The 26,593-nt window shown below is 33.7% G+C and overlaps 1 protein-coding gene across 3 annotated transcripts in view; it reads right to left on the reverse strand.

Moving 5' to 3' along the window:
* LOC125069271 (mitochondrial cardiolipin hydrolase-like) overlaps nt 1–26,593 on the reverse strand; it is a 142,313-nt gene that overhangs the window by 27,338 nt on the left and 88,382 nt on the right. For all 3 annotated transcript variants that reach the window (XM_047678705.1, XM_047678706.1, XM_047678704.1), the window contains one exon: nt 5,035–5,081. The gene's annotated coding sequence lies outside the window, so the exon portion shown is untranslated. The remainder of the gene's footprint in view (nt 1–5,034; nt 5,082–26,593) is intronic.

Consider the following 26,593-nt stretch of genomic DNA (forward strand, 5'->3'; position numbering starts at 1 on the left):
TCTACAGACTGATCTCAATAGAGTCAAATGTGGAACTCTCCGACACCAAGTACCAGAATACCTAGTAAGAAGCAGCGGCACTCTCTCCGTCTACAGTAGAACGCCGGGGAATCGCTTGGTCCGAACCTAACTTAAAGAGTGGGGTTCTTCCTAACTGGTACAGGTTAGTCCGACTGGTAGTGGATTTCCTCTTTGCCAGTAGCCTTGGATACAGCGTTAATCCATTAGACCCAAAAGGCCAAAATCATACCCGACCCAGCGGCTGTCTAAATTAGATAATGTTTCTAATCAAACTTAATTGTAACCGGAAATTATTTTCCATATAGGTCACGTCTTCATATGTCAGACGCAATACCCAAAATGCGAATCGATTACAAAAAAATAATATATATTAATTTCAGAAACACAATATAATAGAATAACCACTTTACAAATTAAACAAAATGTTTCATGATAATAGAACATCTGTTAATCGAATTATTGACGTCATTACGAAATCAACTTTAATTGATGTATAGAAATCGCGACCGTGTGACACAGTTACAGTTAAGCTGAACAAATTCCCTGAGTTTGTTCTTAAAACTTCATTGTGTGACGCAATTTTTTTATTATATGTATTTAGGGAGTATCTGTTTAATGAAAAATTTAAATATATTTTGCCTTGTTGTTAGGTTATAAGACTACAATTCCCAAGGTCCCTGATTAAATTCCTGGATCAGGTCAGTAATATTAATTGGATTTTTCATTGAAGAAAGTCAATGTCAACCAAATAAAAACCACCGAAAATATATTGTCTGTGCATTTTACATATATATTTTTTCATTCAACTAGGAAAATATCTAGTTGATAGTCCATGAACTTATATCCCAAGAAATAAGATCATTTTGTCCAAGTAGTCAATAAGTTAAACAAAATACAAATATAGCTTGTTCGTGTGACTTTTTTTATTAATAATTAACAGACAAGACAAGTAGATTTTTAAAAACTTTATAATGTAAAAATTTTCTTCTCTAAATAAAAAACTAACACGAGAGTTAGTATACAGAACCAGTATAGTTAGTAGGCAGAACCATTTTCACAGTCTGTTACTCTATCTATTATACACTGCATTTTATATAAAAAAGAATATCTATAATATTAAAAATATATATTAATAACATGGCTGACGGAACAGTAACTTATGTTGAAGGGCGATTTACAAATTTTACGGAATTAATATAATTTTTTTAACAGCCTTTCTGTAATTTTATAATGTGTCTGATATGTACTTTTATTATATTAAAAACATGAATAATTAACTAAATTACAACTTTTTATGTATTTTTTATCAAACGTCCGCTAGGGTTGCCTATTATTTTATAAAGAAAATAACGTCATTTGTTTTTGAATGAAAACTATATATTTAAAAATATTTTTAAGCGCCACAGATAACACGACTACAATTGCTCATAGTCTGTTTTGTAATTTACTGTAATATAAAGTAAGAGAATAGTGATTTTATTGTAATCTGTCACGCTCTATCCAAGAAATATCTTGAAAAGCTTTTATTCGTAAAATTGCTTTTTCTCATTATAAATATTCTTAGAAGATATTCAGCGCACATATAATAAACCAACATAAAATAAAAGGTTTTTTTTTTAAAAAAATAGCCTACGTAATTGATTTGTCGACAGCCCTATCATTACTAAGATCTACATACATAAATATATTTTTTATTTATAAAACTATTACTAGTTATTTATACTAAAAAACATATAAACATATTAAATTGAAAAGTGGCTTATTTTTTTTACATACGTGGGTAACGTGATGGTGAATGAACGAAAGAATGAATGGTTAAATCAACACACAGCTTACCCTTAAAGTCATATGAAACATACCTTTTTCCTACTATCGAAATCAAACCGTTTTTAATTTAATCTTTAATAATATCTATAATGTCACACTGGAATACATATTTTTTTTTAATTTTCTCCGACGAAGCGTCAATGGGTAGCGATAGCAATAACAAATTAACAGTAGTTAGTCGAGTTTTGAGTTTATTGAACCACTCTCTGGCTCTGAAAACCTTGGGAAACGTGAACGTGACGGACGAATGACATCGTGTATGGGTGTTGGTTTCCATGAAATGATATGCACAAAGCGTGATAGTATTCGTCTGTACATAACGATACTTTGTACGTTACGAATTAATGTTTCGAGATACTTTAAAGCGACTGTCTTTACGTTCGTTGATTTGATTGATTTTAAATTCGATTCGAATCGACAGTAGATTGGTTCTACAGATTATAATTCCGAAAAAGGTTGAAATCGTTTTTATAAATGGCATTTTCGTTCAGCTTTCGCGGAAAAAAAAAATATTTTCAAATGTTGCTTGAATGAGGTTGTACATCATTTACGGATACAATTTTTTTTTGACTTTACGAGGAAACAAAATTAATAAGTTATTTGATTTTCTGTTTTCTGCAACTAAAGTTCAAACGCTTTACTGGTACAGTGGCTCGGTTATAAGGATACAGATTCTGAGTCCTGGGTCCAAATCCTGGATCCGATGACGTTGAATTGAAATTTGGAAAGCAAGTAAAGTTGGCAATCGTTAACCGTTTCTTACGCTTCACATTATACATAAGATAAAAATTGCAACTGCAAGAAGTGAATTATATAAACATTCATTTTTTTAAGCTAGAAAAAATCTGCAGACACGTGTGTGACACCCAGCCGAGATGGACCAATGGTTAGTACGCGTGCATCTTAACCGATGATTTCGGGTTCAAACCCAGGCAAGCACCACTGAATATTCATTTGCTTAATTTGTGTTTATAATCCATCTCGTGCTCGGCGGTGAAGGAAAACATCGTGAGGAAACCTGCATGTGTCTAATTTCAACGAAATTCTGCCACATGTGTATTCCACCACAAGTTTATTTTTAATAAACATAGTTATTTATAGTTATTTCCACCCGCATTGGAGCAGCATGATGGAATATGCTCCAAACCTTCTCCTCAAAGGGAGAGGAGGCCTTAGCCCGGCAGTGGGAAATTTACAGGCTGCTACTGTATATGTGTAATGTGTGTGACACGACATAGGACATTAATCTGGGTATAAATTCGATTATTGTTTTTTTTGTAAATATCTACGTTTTTTATCTAGAGAGCCTTATCATTACTAAATGAAGGTCTCTTCTGAATTTAAATTCCTTACAATTTACAGCCACTCGGTTCGGACAACGGCTTTAATATGCCTTGCATTTAGATATGGACTATGAATCGTCACTATAATCGGTTGTGACAGGTAGGCCCCTTTATCTTAACGATTATCGAACGATAATTATTAGTATAATAAAGCGTGACATATACTTTATATAAAGTAATATATCATATTATATAAAACATCGATAAAAATAATAGGAGATTATAAAATGAATTATGAATCAGGTATTCCTGTGAGTTGTTGCCGACGCGGAGTTGACATAATACACATAATATATTTATATGTATGTTATGTCATATATTTGTCTGGGAATGAATTTCCTGTCCTGGCTGTTTCTATTTATATACAATTATGTATATAATTAATTTGACGAAAAAAAAAAAAGATCTACTGAATTTCTTACGCCGGTTCTTCTCAGGTCAGGGTGTTCCTTTTACCGAACCGGTGGTAGTGTTTAATTTGACCATCAATAAGAAAGTGTAATGCTTCTATATTGAATAAAGGAATATGAGTTTGAGTTTGTGTACATTTATATGAGGCATCTGATGCTAGATGCCCACTCCACCACTGCCCATAGAGTTTGGTAATCATTCTTTTCATTTCATCGCCAATGCGCCACCGACCTTGTAAACTAAGACGTTATGTCCCTCGTGCCTTTAGTTACACTGGCTCACTCTTAAAATAAATATAGGATGTTTATTTTAATATTGTTACGTTAAATAAAACCCATTTTCATTATATATATAACTAGCTGTGGCCGCGTCTTCGTGCGCGTTTGAATTTAACGAAAAAGTTATTGTTGTAGCCCAAGTTACTTCTTATTACATGAGCTATCTGCCAGTGAAAGTCCCGTCAAAATCGGTCCAGCCGTTCCAGGGATTAGCCAGAACAGACAGACAAAAATTAAAAAAAAAAAATATATTTTGGTGTACGCATAGTGTATACATACATATGCATTTAGTAAAAAGCGGTTATTTTGATATTATAAACAGACACTCCAATTTTATTATATGTATAGACAAATATCGCTCAGTTTCTCGATGAAACACTAAAACTTATCGCAAGGATGCAGTTAAACTTGTACGACCAAGCTTCTACGAAGAAGTCTTATGTTCGTACAGCTTGAGCTGCGTCTTGGAGGTGTCTTAGATTTTGAAAATACAACTTATTTCAAACGATATCAAATTCGGAAGTAAAATATTCGACAATATTTTCGTATTCATATTTTTTATTATTATAAGATTCGACAATCTTAATACAATTTAATGGTTAAAACAATATTTACGATGGGACGAAGATTAATTTAACATCCGTACACCTGCCAGCAACAACGTCCTCTATCAGAAGGTTGTCTGGAAGAGATTGTTGGTAGCCATTGTTGTTTTGCTGTTTATGTACAAATAGACTTGGGTTGTATTGTATCGTTAGATGTTCATCTATTCTACCGTTGAATAAAAATCTGAATCGCTGGAACATCTAAGACACTGTTTAGTGTGACATCCTTAGTGCAATTTCATATAACCATCATAAATTTAAGTGTTTTTCTTTATGTAATAACACTAATGTAAAGTAAGCCAAGCCAGGACGACCCACTGCTGGGCTTAGAAATTGAAATTAGACTCAGCCAGATTTCCTAAAGATGTTTCCTTCACAGGCGAGCACGAGATGTATTATAAATTCAAATTAAGCACGTGAAAATTCAGCGGTGCTTGCCTGGATTTAAACCCGTAATCATCGATTAAAATGCACCTGTCACCTCGGATTTCAAAAATGCATTTATATAAATGTAATACGTATCGTTATATATTATAAAATATCACCCACCATTGCTGAAAGTGGTTCTATGCAGCGACGTAACTGCATTCGTATATCTGTAAAGAAAATATAAATTATAAATAACAAATATCAATTTATCGTTACAAATACGTTTACAGTGAGATATATTGTGTGTATCCACAGATTTAGAGTAGGCTAGTTACCGCGAGCGCGCTCGAAGTTTGTGACATGACAATCTTGACACGATACTAATTTAGTTTTAGTTCGTGGAAATGTATTATAAATTAAAAAAAAAAAATCTTCTAGGGTGGTAACTCGAATAAAAGTATTACCATCCATCGATAAAATTTATTTTGTTACTCAAATAGCTGTAAATAATTTTAAAATACTTATTATGAAACTCAAGTAAGGCTGGGGTGACGTCATCGTAGGTGTAAAAAAGGTGACAGGCTTCGGTTTCTTATATAAGAGTGATGAACATGAACGTAGAGGGAGGGGAGGGAGGTAGGAGGGGGGGAAGACCAAATAAGAAGATACAGATAGAGTGTGTGAGGAGGGATTTGAGAGAGATGGATGTAAACGACCAAATGATGAATAACAGAGGAGAATGGGAGGAAAAGTCATGCTGCGCCAAACCCAAATAGTTTGGGACACGGAAAGGAAAAATTAGATCTTATATATGTATTAATTAGACAAACTGCAAGCAAGATCGCGACAATACAACACTCTAACAATATAAACAAAGTTTGATGCGTCATCTGCTAAAACATTAAGGGTGATTTTAACGAAGATTATTAATCAACTCAATTATTATATATACAATTTAGGAACAATTGTAATATTATATCTATTAAAACCACCGTACAATGTACATTTTAAAAACCAATACTCTTCAACTCACGAATACTTTTTAACTTAATACGAATCTAATGTCGACAATTAAAAATGCCAACGAATCATTAATACATTCGAGATTTGAAAAATTAACGTGGAAAAATTCTCGAGTGCACTCAGAAAATGATGTAAGAGAAAGTACGAAATTAAAATTCAAGATGAGATTTGCATCGACAGCGCACACTGCGCGTCTCGACTCGGTCTGGAACTAAAAATATGCTAAAACCTATCTCAGAGAAATCAATAATCCCGACCCGAGGCACGAACACAAGCGTAATTCCATTCATTAAACATAACTACATCGCACCCACACACGCGAGAAAACTGCATTGCAAAACACAGTCATTGAGGATACACACGCACACCGCCGCAGTACTACGATAGTACGGCAGAGTACTATAAATGGCGCTTTATTTTCCGACCTATATCGAACGTACGATGTGACCAGCGTAAATACTACCTTATCCCGTAGTAATACAAGTCAAACTTTGTTGCACTTCACGTAGCTATGCAATTTGAACTCGATGCAGTTAATATTAGAGTCGACTATTGAGTGGAATGTCTTGTATATGGGACGTTAGGCACCGCATCCGGCTAGAGCTGAGCTGTCTACCGCGTCAGACGTTACTATTTATAGAGTTGAAACGTTAGCGATTAACTTTAGCGCTGCAGTAATGCAGTCGCGAGACAGTTGCCGGCTTGTATCGATTCTCTTGTTTCAGTAACGGTGTCTGTTTGTCAATTGTTTTGCACTCAACTCAACTATTGAGTTACGTATTGTTGCCCGTAGTTTAATTAAGGCGATTGCGTCGCTGAAGTTTTCGTTTACATATGAAACTTATTTGAACGTACATTGCATAGGATTGTATAGGATTTAGTTTATACATACATTTATATGTTATCTTCTTATTTATTTTTTTAATCTCATATCGTTTAAAACATACGCGTTGAAGGTTAATGACATATTTTTGCGTTAGTCCGATATAAGGTCCATTTTTATCATCGATACAATTATACTGCATGTATGACATAACGTTAGTGATACGTTATTTAGGCCATAGAGGTATAATTTTACGAATTTCATGGAGCCAAACAAACACCGGCATAGATTCCACAATCATGTTGCGCAAAACGTCGCGTGAGGCGCCCGCGCCGATAACGATACGCTATCATTAGTCAGATTGGCGCAGGGAACGCTGACGAACGGCTTGGAACTGATAAAAAGATTACAGTAGAACACGTAGATCTTCCGCAACAAAACGTGAGGTGATATTAATAAAATTGAAGCTTAGAATGAATTGAAGAAAACGAAAATAAATAAAAAATTTTATTAAACGATATCTCTAGGAAACTAAGAACATATTCAAAACTTTACACTAACATAAGAAATTTTAAGGTTTTAAGGAAGAAAAGGTTGTGTTATATTTACCATTTTCGGTGATTATACAACAACATTTTTGTTATATGTATATATGTATGAATGTATTTATGTATGTTTATAAAAGTCACATGCATAATACGGCATGCATTTGCGGTTAATAAATTTAAATACGTGAAAAGTTTTTTTAAAGGACTTTCTAAAAGAAAGGATTATGTAAAATATACATTAAGACGTATGCTTCATACGTTGTAATTCTACTTTTACACACTTGGATGAACGAGTATTCTCTACGGTCTCATATTTGGAAAACGACTCCTTTTGAGAAACAGCTTATTCAAAAATACCCTACCAATATGGGTTGTTGGATAAACGTGTAGAAGATTATCATCTGACACATGCGGACTTACTCACGCATAAACAAATTAGGCACATGAAAATTCAGCGATGCTTGCCCGGGTTCGAACCCGCAATCTTTATTTAAGTTTCTACCAACTGAAACATGAGCAATAACATGAAGTAACCAGTCAGACAACAGATATACCTAAATAGTAAAGTATAACTAAAATGACGTCACAAAAATTATGTTTCCTTCGTCGCGCGTCTCCTTTCAAAACTCACGCATTCACAGATAAATTCATGACCATTCGAGCAATTACACCTTTTGTACGGAAAATTGCCGTCAACTGTGTACTAGCAAGCGCCAGGGCTGTCCATAGGATGCTATGACAGCTATTGACACAGAAACCTGTGGTTAGGCACTTACCGTCACGGTGCCGCGATGGCGGTAATGACGGGAGGACATTATAGTAGTTTAGGAAATTATCGAATCACTTCATTGTCATTGACGAGAGACAAATTGTTACAATTGATGGCGTTATGCTGTGACGAACTAACAGAATGAAATGATAATTTGTGTGTAAGCGATCAATTATTGTTATTATGCATGTTTATGCCCTGATAATGTCAAAACATTTGTCACTGTTACCACTATGAGCAACAGAAAAAAAAACATTAAATTTTATAGCACCAATACACGAACTTTCATCCTTGAAGTTTAATTTGAGTAACTATAGTCTTCTGTATCTATATCTTCCCACAATAATGTTAATATGATCACATCGATAGTTTAACTTTAACGAGATTCTTTACTTATAATATAATATTCATAATGATTATCAAATACCGAAATTATATCCAATTAAGCCTTCACATTTGAAACGTTAAAACGGTTTCCAAGCGAATTATGTAAAATATATTAGACAGCCCTCCCAAAGTTTTCTTTTAATTTCGTCCAATTAACCCGATCTTAATACTTTTAAGTATAATGCAGTTACGAATGTTCAAATAAATCCGGAGTTTATTTTTGACTTTTTAAAATCTGCAGGTTTGATCACGGTCCACTTTGATGACTATCGTTAACATTTTTGACGAGTTTTTACGGTATTCGCGTAAAAACATTGAAACCTTATTTAGTAGCGATCATTTTATTATCTTACTCGATTTGTGCGGCTAATATAAAATTTTATTGGGAAGAAAGTTTGTTTATTATTATACCTCTTTAGTGCCGAACACATTAATTGACAAAAAAGTCCACAAAACATTAAATAAAAAAAAGCAATTATTATTTTTATTTATTTATGGAGGCAAATGAGTAACTCCAGCACCTCATAGTAAATCGTATCTTTCGACTATAGACACTGATCAACCAGCCGAGATTTGAGACGTCGTATCCCATGCGTTTGTGATAACTTTGGCATACCCACACTTCAAACCAGAACACAGCAACACAGAGATCATTGATTAGTGGTTTATAACCCTACCACCAATCAAATTCGTTATTGAAAATTCAAGAGAAAAGAAGGCAATGCCCAAAAGTGTGTCCATTCAGTATAGATACATGTTGCTTGTTATTACTATTTGAATCGTAATTTCATTTTTCAATTTAAGTTTTATAATTGAGTCTTAACAAAAATAAAAAAAAAACTGAGTAAAACAAAAAAATCCGCAATAAAAACTTACAATCAAAATGTTGTCAACTAACGACCGCATTAACCGTTATTTCCCCGAAAGGCGACAAGAACAAAATAACAAAAGAGTTTCATTCATAAAGACACATGCGTTGAACTCCCAAGCCTTCAATCATCGGTGTCAACCGCTCGGTGGTCTGTGAAAAAAACGCAATAAATCTTTCCCTCAGCGAGATGAAAAAACATCCACTTAGCGCTTTAGACATTAATAAAAACATAAACTACGTAATACGGACAGCGCCGAAACTGCTTACGATAGATAGACGCGCTTCAGTATTGTATGCTCGTCGAGTATCAATCAATTTGTGACTCAAGAACAGAACGATGGAAATGTAAGGTGAACCGATCGTCGAGTTCGAATAGATACATCGGATAGTATTGGTTACGGTTCTCTTAGAAAAAAACACATCTCACGACTCCTGAGCGGCTGGTGTTAAAAAAAAATCGTACAAGTATATATTAATCTCGAAGACGACGGGTTCCCGATAACAATTAACAGAATTAATTTACGTTCAATGATAAAATTTAACATTTGCGACGTCGTTTAATGCCCTCGTTATTTATTTAGTCACGTAGATTTATAAGATACGATTTATTTTCGAGATAAAACATTTACTTAAAACGAAGACGCGAATAAAACGATTGTAAATTGTTTACTCAAATCGATAACAAAAATTGCGTAGTAGACGATACAAATCAATGAATATCCTGACACTTGTATTAAATGTACATATTTTTCCAACCGGATCAAAATGAAAATACATCCTAACCATCGCAATTTCTGTGGTCACTTATACAAAAGATTCCCACAGAGCGATGGAGGAATAATTTTGATGTAACCACCTTATCACTTTTGTAGTAAACCCGAGACATACGGTGGGAACTTTGTTGTATTCACTGACAGAGAAATATCGATTTTATTTCGTATACAATAAGAATTATATAGCACGATGATTAAAACAGCGTCAATTGCGGCTCCGCAGCACGTCCTGTGGAGCCCTAAATCTATAAAACTAGCAAAAAACCGACGCGCCTTCTCAGAAGCGCTCGCTCGTGATTGAATCTTTCATCTCGACCCGTCAGACAGACAGACAACGATATATATGTATATATAAAAAAAACATATCTGTTTTTGTCTTGGATTATTAGTGTTTTTGTTGTATGAAAGCTACGGTATCTTAAGTATGGTCTAATAAAGCGCAGTAAAACAATTTTAAGGTAATAATGATTGTTAGGAAATAAAATTAATTGTAATAATTATCATAGAACTGTTGGGTTCGTATATATTAGAATAGGAAATACATTTAGAAAAAAATAGGAATTACACTTTTTAGATTATAAAGAAAAATAAGTAACTATTTTTTTTTTTATAAAATTGGAAGACGATCGGTCAATTGGACCACTTGAAGGTAAGTGGTGTTCACCATCCACAGAAAGTTGCGCTGTTATATGAACCATTCCTTACATAACACCAATGCGCCACCAACCTTCAGAGCTAAGATGTTACGTGCCCTATGCCGGCAGGTACACTGGCTCACTCAGCCTTCAAATCGGAACACGACAATACTAAATAATATATCGGATGATATATGATAAAACGTTGTATAAATTTTAACATTACTATTCATCTCATAAATAAAAAAAATATTCAAAATATCAATAGCGACATCATACACCTGTATAAACCATAACCCTATAACTTTATATATGAATAGATGTTAAAAAAAAGCGAAAAGAAAAAACAGTCTATAAAAGGAGCTCATGAACATCCGATAAAAATATTTAAAAAATATATATATTCTTAACAAAGTAACAATCACTTAAAGAAACACAAATTATAATCCATTCAAATGCAACTAAACACTCTCGAATCCTTTTTTTACGATTAGAAGTGTAACACTAACATAAAACGCTATAAAAGGATATCCGGTCGTCTGAAGCGATCCCACGCTAGACGCTACCAGTGGAGGTTTCTCTTTCAAATTTTTTATCACTGATATTATCAAAATTAAATACATATAAACCTTTTACGGACAAATCCGAACCGGATCTATCGGATTGTATTTCTTCAATTGTAATATATTCTCAGAAATAGTATAACATTTACCTGGATTTGCGTAAAGCAACGATTACTTCGTTCCACTATCGGTCAGAATCGTAAATAAAGACGGACTGTATATTTATTTATCGGCGGTTTGTCAAAACATTCACACAAATCGATCTCAACGGAGACTACAGTGAGGTGGACCCAACAAAAGACTTCCGGTTCTAAAACACATTAAAGATAATCGGTCGAGGGCGTTAAGACATATACTTCTAAAGATTTCTACCATTAAACTGTAAAAGAATGGTGTATTAGTATCGGGCCGACGTTTACTTTGTAGACTTCACAACGGTACCGAATTCATTCTTCCCATTCTAAGATACAATGCAACTCCTTTGTGTACTACTGATTAAATTTCTTTCAGTTTTTGCAAGTTCTGCGAATTTTCTGCACTGAGATGCAAAGAGATAAAAAACGATACAAAAACTAAGATTGGATGATACAAAAATGAGTAACACTCTATTGTATAAACATATCTACAGTTTGGATCTTTCATTAAAATTCTGGCGTTATAGAAACGGAATGAATTTATTCATTGCCAAAAATTATCGGAATGACTTTACTCGTTTATTCCGAGAAGATGACCAACCGTCTCTGTGCCGAAAATTCCTACCACCAGGAGCGTTACGAAAACAGCACAGCGAGTACTTCAAGTGAATGTCAACGGACATTAAATAAAAATTCTCGAGACAGTTATTTAAGTATCGGACCGTAAAGAAAGCCGATATATCTAAAATGCACGGAACAGGTTCTGATAAGAGAACTCGCGCTCGCGCGGCCCTCTCGAAACTTTCACACGGACATGTGTACTATACATCTTGTTCAACGGATGTCGTCGCAATTACGACCGACCCGCGATTATTATTGCTGTATTGTGCGGCCGAATTACACAGCATCTCAGCTTCCCATCCGGTGACGACATCGTACGAATCTTAACTCTATCCAAATGGTAAATGACATCAAATCGGTCGACGTATTGACAAAAGGTAACACGACCGTTCGAAATAGGCGACGACGTCTCGGAGCAAGGATGAGTACGGCGTGCATCGCGATCGTCCGGCTAATAAGGGACATCGCAGGTGTAGTCGGACAGTGCTGACAAAGGCGTCTTGCCGATATGCTGCGTGGACACCTGCGGCGCTCAAAGGTTCCTTGATTTATGAACGCATACCGTACGGCGGAGAAAATCGCGGCTTTCTAGAATCACAAAAGCGTTCGAACTAGTTTTCGCAAATGCACCCGACTGTAAGCGAGATTCTGTTTTCGTTTGAATAATGTATTGACGTTGAAATTGCATTGAAGTTATGAATTATCACGTTGTGAATGAGATTCTCTTTGAATGCACTTTTGGTTATTGATAAAAGAGAACAAAGGTTCTGCGAATTGCGGATAGAGATACGGTGAATTGTACAGTCCGGCGAATTTTATTGTTACTTAGTCTATATACATATAAAAAATAAAAATGTATCAGAATAAATCAGCATGGGTTTTTCACTGGTCTACGAAAACAAATTTTTAATTAGACCAGACCGTATTTTTAGTTGGAATGTTAATAAAATATTCGTGATAATATGTACTCTCTCGAATCTTTGAACGTTGACATATCTAACGTCACATATTTCAGTAGTAATGATCAATAAATGATTAAAGATCTGTGGGTTGAAAATCTTACAAACAATTATGTATATTGATAAATTATGTAAAATTTATAGTTCGTACCATACTAACTCCTTTATAAATTACAGGAAATACGACATTACTTTAAATCATTAGGATAAGTTAAATCGTTCTACGAAATATATTGGATGTAAGTGTTATTTTAATTTGTATTCACCATTACTAATGACATTTTACTATCATTCATGTTTCAACATTCGAACAATAATTCTACTTAAAAAGTTTAAATTATGTTCTCTATCTAAACAACCTTTATGAACTTTGAAGTTAACTTAAAACCTTGTTTGAACGATGATTGCATTGATACCATATTGTTTGCAATGGATGATGTAAGCAAACAAAGGATTTTGCATTTGAATTAAGCCCGCGGTCCGCGCAAGGTACCAGGAGCACATGAGTCATTCGGCGGTGACCTGGTTCGCAAGGTTTAAATTGAAGCTCAGAGCGATATTTGCTTGATTCCGTTCCCTATTTAACAATATTACTTTACAATTGAACAATTTTATTATTATTTCAAAATTATTTAAACATAGATATATTGTATATTTAAGTATTGGACTGAATTCGACTACCGCTTTATAAGTCCGAGGTCCTAGGTTCAAATCCCTTCTGGCAATATATTCTCAGAAGAAGCTAGGGGTTTGGAAGGTAGCAATGTTACTTCCGTGCTTCGGAAAACAGTACAGTCCTGTGCTCGATTCAGTCGTATGCAATCATCATTTCGGGATTATGAGCGTGAGGTAAGAAAGTAATGAGGAAAATATCTTATTTCTGAAGACAAAATCCTTATATCTTCTGTTATGTGGAAAAGGTCACCGTGGCCGGAATCGGTCAGAGGTTCGTCATTATACAATTATAATTTATTTATTACGCAATAATTAAATTGTTCAAAATTTAAAATATATTTCAAGTTACTAGGATCGCATAAATTCAGGCGATACCAACAGCTTGTATAACTGTATTCTGTAAAAAAAAAAAATACTTTCGAAAGTGAAATGTCAAAAACTGACTTATTTAGATACGCTATAATGGTTACTTCCTTAATTTATCATAACGTTCGTATTTAATGCCGCATGTCGATGTGAGTTTGTTTTTATAAATTTCAAGTCTGGTCACAGACGTGTTTCGAATTCATTTAAAAAAATAGCACTAGTAATTCGTAATATTTAATTTTTATTACGCAACAAATTTAAAATGTCTTAGTAAATTTCCATTTTATATGGAATATAATTTAGAATACATTTAAATTTAAGCTAAAAGAGAATTGAGCATATCTATAAATAATAAACTTATAAAATATCTTAATATATATCGAGAAGCATTTATTTATAAAATATTCATTAAAAATTCCACGTGACACTTGTTCGTAGTTGTAACTTTGAAACAGAAACACATGCCTAGTAGCTAGCAACACCATCTATAAATAAGGTCGTTAGCGAATTCGCAGTTCGCACAAATTCCAGTCTACAATGTTCGCAACCTACCCCACTGCGTGCGCGCAGCCGTCGTCCGGTCCGGCCGGTCGGCAGATGGCTCCTGGCCTTGTGGGATCGAGTGATCACTACGCCATCCAGTACGACTGTATATAAATATAGTCTACATGGCTTATCTGATGGCATTATAGTTACTTATCGTGAAATATATTGCGTTATGTGTTTTGTAGTTCTTATTACGTTTCTTTAATCAAGGTAATTAAAATTCACTTATTTAATTGGATAGAATAAACGTATTCATTGTAATTGGAAGTCCTCTTAAATATGTTATAAACGGGTATATCTTTCTTTATCGTCATAACAAAGGCTTCTTAAGACTGGACAATTGTTACTGGACAAGTTTAGATTTCAAAATCTAGATTTACGACTTGTTCTGTCTGAGGTTTGCCGATCATTACCTAAGTGGTCATACTCGTTATTTGCGTGCTTAAATGAATCAGTGATTTCTTCAAAGCTTATACAACCTTCTTAGATGGAATCAGACTTTTCTATTGAAAGAAATATGTCGACAATCAACCTATTCAATTTATAAAGGAAAGCACTTTCTCTATAAATGTAAGGTAAAAATGTAAATATAATAAAATGGGATTTTTCAAGAGAGAAAACTACCACGATTCTGACCAAAGCGACATTTCCTATCTGACGTCACTTCCGAAATATCGCGAACTTTATGAGCCACGGGCATGACTCACGTCCTTCCATGGTGATTGATACAAAAAACCCATTACATTCCATGTTATTATTAAGAGAAACAACTATTCAATAATTCATGGCGCCTTTACACATACATTTTGATATACTCTACCAATGATAGACGATTATTTGAAACATGATCAGTTTTGAAATTATAATGATACCATCACCATTAATTCATATTGTTTACCTTATGTATGTATGTACATATGTTTGTATGTAAAGTAACATTTTGTAAATTTCCCACTGTTGGGCTAAGATCTCCTCTCTTGGACGTTATTCGCATCCAAGTTGGTGAATATGCCTCTCTGACACCCATCTAATTCAAACATATAATCAATCTGTACTAAATTGTAGTATATGGGCCTTTCTCAAAAAGTTTTCCAACTATTCTGAATAAGTCATGAGTGCAACTTTTTAGGTGTAATATCAAGTCCCTACTGCAAGTGTAATATCAGAAAACAGCCATACCTAATGTTGTATTGGAGCATATATTTATGTTATCATAATTATGTATTCAATGCACCAAATTAGAATATTTCCATCTACCAAAAACAGTCTTTATTAGCCGCTAAATAAAATACATATATTAATGATTATTTCGGTAATAGTTAATAGAGTTACAAATATATGGATCTTTTTAGTCTGTTATTGCACAGTCTCATGAACTCTTCCCAACAACACAGACTAATAATGTTTTCCAGAGGGCCTCAAAAAAACCTATCACCTGTGTACATAACTAATATAATTACCCTAATCACAAGTAATTAATCCATTCCATGACAAATTACAAAAATAACAACTATGTTACTATTCCAGTCGGTAAATGGGTAAATTTTATTAGGGTTACACCTGCCGCGGTCACGATTTGACTGACCTCCAAAATTTAGGTCAAACCAAAGGAGATACGAGATAAGCAGTATAGACGAAATGTTACCCCGAAGCTATCATTAGTTTGCTAATAATTCAACGTCTAGGTATACTATTATAATATTTCGTAAAGTTTATGCTTTATAAGACAATGATCACTAACATTATTATAAATAAACCAATACACGAACTCCCCGTCCCAGTCCACCACCATTATAAATTTATATGCGCATGGAGGCGCGCCCTTTAACGTTATATATATTTTTTCTTTTTTTTTTTTAATAAAATAATACTTAGTAAATATAATCGAATTCATAATTTTTTGCTGTCCTTACTCGTTTCACGCACATTAAGACGTCTTGTAAGTAGAGAAGCGCGTCTTCCTGAGGGAATATATTTACTGTCAGCTTTTGATAAAACATAACCACCAAACAAGCGTACCTATATTATAAAACACTCAAATATACAAAAATCATTAAAAGAGAACAAAAAGTATCCAAACCAGATGCATTAAAGAACTATTTTCATGGAATACAATAATTTACGAAATAAACTACGAATTACACAACGATACATAAAAACTGTCGCCAACTGTTAATCCGAGTTATATCAGAGTTGATCATTCAGTTCCCGAAATGAGCGGCAAAAACCGTCTGATGGGTTTTTAATTTATTTGGGACGCGTTGTCGGGACAGCGTGATGACGTAAAAAAAAGGGAAAAGATGGCGATTAACGGTTGTTTTGTAGACGAAGGACAAAAAAAATGTTAAAAACACGTCAGGGAGAACAGATTTTTAAAGAGTTACCGATCAGAAGAGTCCTGTCTGTAGAGCGCCTTAATGGATAAAATTAACTTGTAACTAAAGGTATTGATGACTATTGCTTAAACATTTCAAAAACGCAATAACAAGAAAGAGAAGTCGTTTAATAAAACTGAATGCAGAAGAAAAAATATATCAGCATTTAATGGTCAAGTATTTTGTAAACACGAACTATAAAACCTCTTATCAAAAATGGAATAGCAATTAAACAGTTGCCGTCCCGATGTCGATATAAAATAAACATATTCTATAGATTTTTTTTTTCTTAAATCTGATTTCATCCTCGTGACTCGTTATCTAGCCACTGTCGACATTCGACAGTCGATATCGATAACCCCGCTTCCGCGAAGGGCGACCCTAGATAACATTCGATAACATTGTAAATAGATAACTTTTGGGCGTTTTCTTAATTTTATGAATGAAGATCATGATCAATATTGATTCTTGAATGGGAAGTTTTCAATAAATAAAGCGGTAATATGACGCAATAGTATAGTCGATAGTAAAGACTCGTAAATGTCCCACTTACGGACAGAAGTCTCCTCTTAATAAGAAAACAATAAAACGTCTACACATGTCCCATGTAGGTACGTTACAAAGAAACTAAACCTTTATTTATTATACAGAACTCCTTTCAGAATTTAGTATTATTAATTAATATAAAATATTCAATTTGATAATGGTATATATTTTTTGAAGTAATTAAAAAGTCGTAATCATATGGCGCAACATTCACCACATAAAATTACAATTAAAATAAAGTATATACATATCAATAAATTCTTGGAAAAGAATCGCGGATACAAAAACAGGAAAAAATTAACGGAATGCGAAAAACATTCACGAGACAATTATTAATAGCCCATTCATTGATTTTTTCGATTATCTAAACGAAACTTTATCACAAAGTAATAAGCTCTACAATCCTTTGATCAAAATCGTCCTGCTTTGACGTGAAAGATCCTAGACACAAGGTTGTACTTTTAGGATATTTAGAATGTAACAATGATAATGAAAATTAAACAAACTGGTTACTTAAAGAAATACAATACAATAAAAATATACTATAAGAATTAAGAAATTGGTCAACGTTTATTTGGCACTACGAACATTGCAACGCATAACTCAGTTATCATTGTATAAGTCAAATTGCACATTACAAAGGCATACTGGACATAAACAGTGACGTGTCACATTATTTATAGACTAAAATACTTAACGCAACACGGACAAGATTAGGTTCTTGCTGGAGTTGGGAGTTTCGCAAGGCCTTATTTTAGGACCACTCACTATTTAAGCGCCACTGATCGATATTACAAATTAATAAAATCTGTTTTTGTTATTTTGACATGACTATTTTACCATGACTATTTTATGTGAGATGAGTATATGTAAAGTGACCGAAAACGGTAGTGCCATTTTAAAAACGATTAATAAAATGGAGGCGGTTAGTCGATCACATGGCACACACGAAATGTTGATACAAAAATATCAATGACACGCCAACATTCCTAATTGGGATTTCTCATTGAGGAAACTTCGCATGGGATTAATTTTTTATATTTTATAGCTTCGGAGTACCGAGACAAGAATCCCATTCAGACTTGAATTAGTCATTAATATTAGGTAGATAGTGAGTATGAGTCATTTTTGACTGCTCTTAGACTTTATACGGAAAACTAATCATACAGGATAATGGAATCAGTTGAGTGACAATAAATAGAAATATGATATTTGATCACTTCATGGAAAATAACAAAATAGACTAAGATTATCTGCTAAGAGTGACGCAAAAACAATGAATGAAATTAATTAGTCTTTATTTTCAAATACATAGTATGTTTGATATAGTTATTAGTATACGTTACATGTCCATCGATCTAGTAGGCGTGGAAAGCGAATCGTTAGTAATAAACAACTAGTTATTACATCCGGCTTTGCTCGTGGCCTTCATTCTTACTAGAAAAATGTGCCCCTGTCACCCTCCGGCTGTTAAACTATCTCCATCTAAGAATCAAAGACAATCCAAAAAACATATTTTGGTATTCATAATATACAAATATATGTATAAATACAAATGTAATCACACGGTGGTACAAATCGCAAATATGATGTATGAACATTCTTAATTGCGACGTATACGTTATTTTTAATTCAGGTGCAAAGGACAATATGAATTCTTCGAAGGCCCTCAAAAACTACCAGGACGACTAATTTACAACAATAACAGACAGCAACAAGATAAACGAAAACCAAGATCAAGACTTCCGCTATGCCATAAACATGACAACTTTTATGAAACATAATTGAGGTTAAAGGAATGCCGACCCTGAACTTAGAGCTGTAGCAAATTACCCAACTATCTGTTAAACACATCGTCAGGTCTGACATAATGTACTAGATACGAATTAATTACTCATTGAAGAGAATCATGTGTATTCGTGACTAAGCGTACAAACATGCGATTTGGAATACACGCTCGATTTTATGAGAAGCATACTAATTTGTCAAGATATACAAGACGGGAGTTTTATTAGGACTTTCTTAAAAATCTTGCTACTTAATAAATGAAAAATTTATGATTCTACAAATTGCTAGAGTCATTAAACTAAGCAAAATTTATTTCTGTTTTGTTCTTATAGGCAAACATGGTGCGGATCGGATGGAAAATTGTTTTGAAAAAAATTCCAAACATTCCCCGCAAAATGAAAGGTCTAATAACTCTATATTCACTGGTATACTGGAATTATAAGAAGAAAAAATATTTTAATATTTTCCCGACGAAATCACCTAATTCTCCGTATAATCCGATTATATCCGGTAATTAACAGGGTATTAGGATAATACCAACTTTGTCTTTTTAGTTCCTTATTAAATTAGAACAAAGTCGTTTGCAGAAGGTATTTTAGTAATAAAAAGTCATGAATCAAGTATTTAACACCACTTAAAACCAATGATATCGATATAACATCGATTATTTTCCCTTCGAACAAAGCTAACAATTTCAACGTAGATGGAAATGTTGAAAGCTATTCGGAATCCAGTTTCCGACCGACGCGACGGCAAGAATATTAACAATATCTGTTAAGTGCAGATGTTTCGTCTCGTTAAACAAGTTAGGCGAGTTTCTAGAAGGCTGGTTCAGTGAAGTTGGTCAAGGTCAACGCATCTATGAGATAATCCATAAACTTTTCTACGTCCTAGACTAATTTGACTATTTACGAAAATACTTTCGGAAAAATAATAATATTGGGACAGTTTCAATACGCCCAAAACTTTTTTTGCTTTCGATCTTAATATTTCATTTTCACACACATTGTAAGGTCACTGTTAGGTCTACAACAGTATTTGTAGTGTTCAGTTCAGAAAGTTGATCTATTTTAGTAGGACGAAAACAACTAATGGCATAAAGAAATATATGTATAATGTATATCTTAAGGAAATGGCATTCTGTCTACTCGAGTTTCATTGCTAATGAGCATTATATTATAAAATGTGGCAACAATCGTATTACGTAGAGATTTTAACGTATTTTTCTGCACTAAAACATTGTGCAAGTACAAACCTCAAGTCAATCAATCTTTGCTGTAGTTTAACTTTTTTTAAAGTTAGTTTTATAGATACATCAGTGTTGCGTAATTTTTAAAAAATATCTAAAGCCATGAAAAATAGTCAAGTGTAATCGAAATCTACGAATTAAAAAACGTCAATCACTACAGATTATTATTGAAAAAAATAAATCATATTATTATTTAATTAATCATAAATCTGACTGCAATATATTATACAGTGAAATCTTTTTCGAACGATAACGCAATTCAATATGCTGCTTATTGAAATATATATGCAATATAATTTAATGATACATATATATAATTATTGTGTTTCTTCATATATTAATTATATATTTAAACAAGAAAAACAAATTCACGCCTTTCAAGTCATATCAATAGTCTAAATTTGAAGCAGAAATTTTGTACAGCTACTTGGATAATATTAGATAAATATAAATCTTCTCCGAAAACTGCTGCATCTTCTGGCATTGTTTTCAGTTTGGCAATACAAAAGAAACGTGTCCTCTTTTATTAGTATAGACGTGTAACAGACACGTTCTACTAGGTTTTGACCTTTTGCGGAGACTCCTGAACGAGCAATAAGGTTCTGTCGTAGAAACGAACGCGGGGTTATTTCGATTCTGTACAAAATGGGAATTTTTTACGAGCCGACTGTGAATTCTTTATAGCATTTCAATAATTCATATGGCCACATTCGTCAGGGCATCGTTTTACGATACAAGTAAGGCTACCCTTCTATTTAGACGACAAAGTAGCGAATGGAGACATCACAGTGTAATAAATTATCCTGATAAGGTAAGCAGCTGAAATTGCAACGGTTGCATCTCAATTTTATCATATCAAGATCGCTATCATATTATATATAAAGAATGCCTTGTAATTCATTAAATTACATCATTAACAGCCTTTAAATTACCCACTGCTGGGCTAAAGCCTCCTCTCCCTTTGAGGAGAAGGTTTGGAGCATATTCCACCACGCTGCTCCAATGCAGGTTGGTGGATACACATGTGGCAGAATTTCGTTGAAATAAGACACATGCAGGTTTCCTCAAATTCAAAACGACGTAAAACATTTTTAGTGAATTAAATATATCCCAAAAATTAAAAAAAAACATTAAATACATAAACACGCCGCATGAAAATAACGGACGACGTCAGAATTTAAAGTGTAAGCTTTGATCAGAGGAAATAGTGATAAATGATCGAACATATGTACATGCTGTTTTGAAATAAGCCATATCGTTGTATATAAAAAAGACATTTCATTGACAAACTGTGAATTTCAATGTTTCATTATTTAATTATATTGCTTTATCTCATTATACAACGAGAGTGGGGGACATTTTGTACCCGAGTCGAGCAGCGTTACTGACCTTTGACCTCTGACTCAAACCAATAGAGGAATACCAACTAAGTGCAGATTCCAAGAATAAATAAGTGCTCATGCCCACCCACATATTCCGTAGTCGCCATCCGTTTACTATAATTAGGAAATGCCTAATGTATATTGTACACAATCAAATCTTAATACACACACAATAAAACATCAAAGGATGGTTAATATTTTTTAATTTGACATCGGAACTCATTATAAATAATTTCTAGCTTCCTATTCCAAATTCAAAAATAATATGTATTTATAAAAAAAAAAAGTATTTCTTTGCAAGTAGTATGTATGTATGTACGTTTGTATATGACGGAGTATAAGCGTGCACTCTCTTTCGTTTCGGATATCTTCAGAAAAGTACAACATAACTTTTTAATTAATGTCAATTTAATAAAAACTCTACTAGGAACACTTGTAAAGTGTCAATTAAAAAGCGATTTTAAGACATATATGCACAGAGTATTATTTCCATTGCATAATATAAAAATAAATAGATTTGCATTCGGTATAAATCAGCACTTTTTTGCATTCAAAACAAACCGAAGATATATTGTCTTTCAGGTTATATTCAAGTTAATCATTACAAAGTTCAAGTATTTCTTGTAATAAACTATTTCATTTTCTCCCATTGTTGCTAGCGAACGTTATCGATAATAGCATAACGCATATAAAATATAATCGAATAAATAGTTGAATCCGATTCACACACGTCTAGGACTGTTGCCGCGGAACGCGATCAGACCACGATTAATCGATTAATTACGTGAAACAACGGCGAATTCCACTCGTATCGCTGGCTAATCTTGAGCATGCATATCGAAGTATGTCAAGTCGCCATGTTTCTGAAATGACCTTGAAACAATGATTATTTATTTGAAAAGAAAGTACCTATTTATTTCTCCGCCGTTAGTGATACATAAAGACCAAGATTTTTTTTTTGGGTAGACACATGGATCTCTTTTTTATTTGACGGCAGGGCTTTGTGAAAGAGTGTCTGCGTAGGTCCCGATCCTCGCATATTATTCCCAAAACAGCAATATTTGATATTTTTTTTATTATGGTTTGATGGGGTGAATGAGCCAGTGTAACTACAGGCGTAAGTTACATAACATTGCTTCCCAAAGTTGATTGGTTAGTCAATATATAGACAGAGGAGTACACTTCCTATAAGGTAGCCCATTTTCAATTCTACAATTTTCAATATGAATGGACGATTTCACATCAGGGCAAGCATAAGTGAGTTTTAACGTTCTTAGTTTGTATTCAAAATTCGTATCGCATTTGACGCGTGAAAGGTAAATCTTGAGGAAAACTACATATACGTACAAAATAGAACAAGCAAGAAATCAAATAAAAAAAGTCAAATATACGGTATTAATAAAATAAAAATAATTATTTCAATGGACATTTATATTCAATTATCATAAGCAACGAAATAACTACGTTTTCGAAATTCAAACATTCCCACATTCATTCGTGATAATTATCGAATCTCAGTCAAAAGGACAGTACCAACTAGTTGCAGTCGCTGTAACGATACAACATTAACAATATCAATGGGGAAACATAGACATTTGGCTCAAATCAATGGACTAGATTCTTGATGCGGCGACCTCTATGTCGAGTAGTGTGTACACCGGTTTTCATGGGTACGCCAGTCCGAGATCCCGAGTTCGATCTCGGCCGAGTCGATGTAGAAAAAGTTCATTAGTTTTCTATATTGTCTTGGATCTGGGATTATATGGTTCCATCGTTACTTCTGATTTTCCATAACAGAAGTGCTTTAGCTACTTACATTGGAATCAAAGTAATGTATGTGATTTTGTCCAATATTATTTATTATTTATTGATGTAACTGTTCGCGGCCGACATAGTGCAGGTAGCATACGTCCTTGTCTCTATTTAGGTGATTGTCCGTTCATAACCTGAGTCAGCCTCCCACGCGGACGGTACCTCCAAATATGTAGAAACAATCTTCGTTTCGCATTCCACTGTTAATTTAGACATGACATCTAAACTTCACGTGCGCTGTGGACCGCTCATCAATAAAAGCAATCTGTTAGAATAAACACCAAGTTCTGGTGATATTGAAATCAAAATGACAACATATTTTTGTATTCAATGTCGCATAATAATTTGAAATTTTCCTTATACGAAACGCTGTTTTTAAAAAATTACAACGTATTTAGAAACTTCGTCAAGCGATGACTGAGTAAGTTACACGCGCCACTTTATGCGTTTGGAAAATATTATCGGCTGCTAATTAAACAAAACAAATGTAGTCTTACTTCATTAACCGATATTGCTAAGATATTTTGTCGTGGCTTTACACGAAAGATATCGTTTCTATTTTAGGCCTCGTCACAATATAATCAAATTTTTTGACGCCTGAAACGCGTATCATCGTATAAGTGTATGCGGTTCGACAGTGCGGCTACAGCATTATGTAAAGCGTAAACAATATACATTTAATACAAAATATTAGTAGGATCTGTTAAATATTCTATTTACACATACATTGAACATTTGGTACGTGGTAGGAGGGTAGACGGACGGCAATAGTCCAATGGATGAAGATCAAATCTGCGTTAGACCGTACACCGTCGAGCAATTTAAGCGTATATTATTTGACTAAAATTCACTTGCAAGATTTGACAAGCACATCACCTGTGAAGATAAGTGAAAGCTTGTAAATATGATCAGTAACTATGAATTGAAAACCGGTCACTGTGTCACTAATTTTCAGTTCACTATGACATTTATAAAAACAAAAACAAATTATCTGTAGTGTATATTATGCAACCTCAATAACACTTTTCCATTTTATTTTTATTTTTAATATAAAACCAAAAATATAATTGAAGCGGTTAGAGCGCATCCACATAGGCAAAGAAATATCAAGCACTTCCCAAACACTATCCCTAAGCATCTCAGATAGGATGTCCTTTTTCCTTTTACTTATAGCAACTCACATTAGTTGTAAGCTATCACACAGTATAAACTGGCACAGCAAGAAAAATATTGCTATTTGACGGTAGAATTGCTCATTGACTATCCCTCCATTAGTACCCACCGAGGATATATACACGCCCGCCAATACAGAGAATCCATATGTTTATAAAATATTCTGACTCAGTTAATTCGCTGAGAATGATTTCATTACACTAGATAAGAAGTAACTAGTTCTAACTATATAGCGCCTGTGTAATATGAACCCACACACATAAACACTCAGACCATAACCAAAAAGGTACATAACACTAATTTATTGCTACAAAAAATATACTATTTTTACAAAACAATTAATTAGACGATAACCTCCACAGTTATGCCTATGAATATATTTTTGAAATAAAAAAACCAAAAGTTAAATAGAGATCATAATATATGTTTTTCTAAAGCACTATATAATACCAGTTGTAATAATTAAAACACTTTATAAACGTATAGAACTATAGCAAGCGCAAACGCGTTGTTACTTATAGAAGCGTGTAAAATCGTACCTCAATAATTAATCACAGATAACAAAAAAAAATACTTTACAACGGATAAAAGCAAACGGCTGAGTACTAGTTTTCGAGCTAAAAAGCCGTGTTAACAAATAACTCCTCTACTAATATCCTTCAGGAATGCAAGGAAGCGAGAATGACAAATTGTACCTTTAAATCAACAAACGATACGAACATTTGAACAATTTAAATCCGTTCAGTTATCGTCCTTACGCGTTAAAACATAAGAAACATAACCGAGTTCACTGTTTTGTTGTTCGACAGTAGAAAAAAAAAAGTAACGAGAGGATCGCAATAAACTGAGAGCAATGTCGCTCGGACATGATAAATGATGATACGAAGATAAATTTAAAATTGTACTAACATTCTCATGCAAGTATACTCGAGGTTTTTTTACCATGAACATCTCGCAGGTGATGTCGGTACACACATCGGTTGGTATGTACTGTATTAGAATCTAAGTAATGTGGCGTGCGCGAGGTTTTTTAGATAAGGTAAGCTGAAGACATAAATTCTAATTAACTGTACACATATAACGTGCACCGTAATTATAATAGGATAGATTTGAAGCCACTTGTTCTAGTAGTATTATATAAACTCTTGCATATTGAGTCTGTATATTAAAGACGGCGTTTGTTCGAGAAAAAAACCTTTATATTTCATTGTGCAAATGGTTTTCCCTAATCGACTTAGTATATATAAAATATCAAAGATAAATCATAGAGCAAATGTCGAATAAATATAATACTAACAAGTCAGAATCATAAACGCTTATGAAATAAAACTATCGAAGCTGTAAGTCACGTTAAAAAATGTAAAAAATAATACATAATTCCAAAGATAATAAATTTGAAACGTCAAAGAACCGACGAGATTTCAACATCAAGCATCGTCAACTAAGCGAATCTACGGCGGAACATTTTGCTCACCCACGGGTAGACCGCAGTGCAAAAACCGACGGAGCAACGAACGCCACCCGCCCTTGAACTTACAGGACACGTGCCGGTGGAACGGACACTCGGCCATAGAACATACTATACATACATGTTAGATACACTAGCTGTTGGCTTCACGGCAGGTGTAACAACAATTATAGCTAGACAACTTCACGAGAATAATTGAAGCGTCGTCGCTCGCTCGGAAATTATATATATGGTATTGAAATGCATTGCGCTA

This window comes from Vanessa atalanta, chromosome 15 (genome assembly GCF_905147765.1).
Source record: "Vanessa atalanta chromosome 15, ilVanAtal1.2, whole genome shotgun sequence".
Taxonomy (NCBI): domain Eukaryota; kingdom Metazoa; phylum Arthropoda; class Insecta; order Lepidoptera; family Nymphalidae; genus Vanessa; species Vanessa atalanta.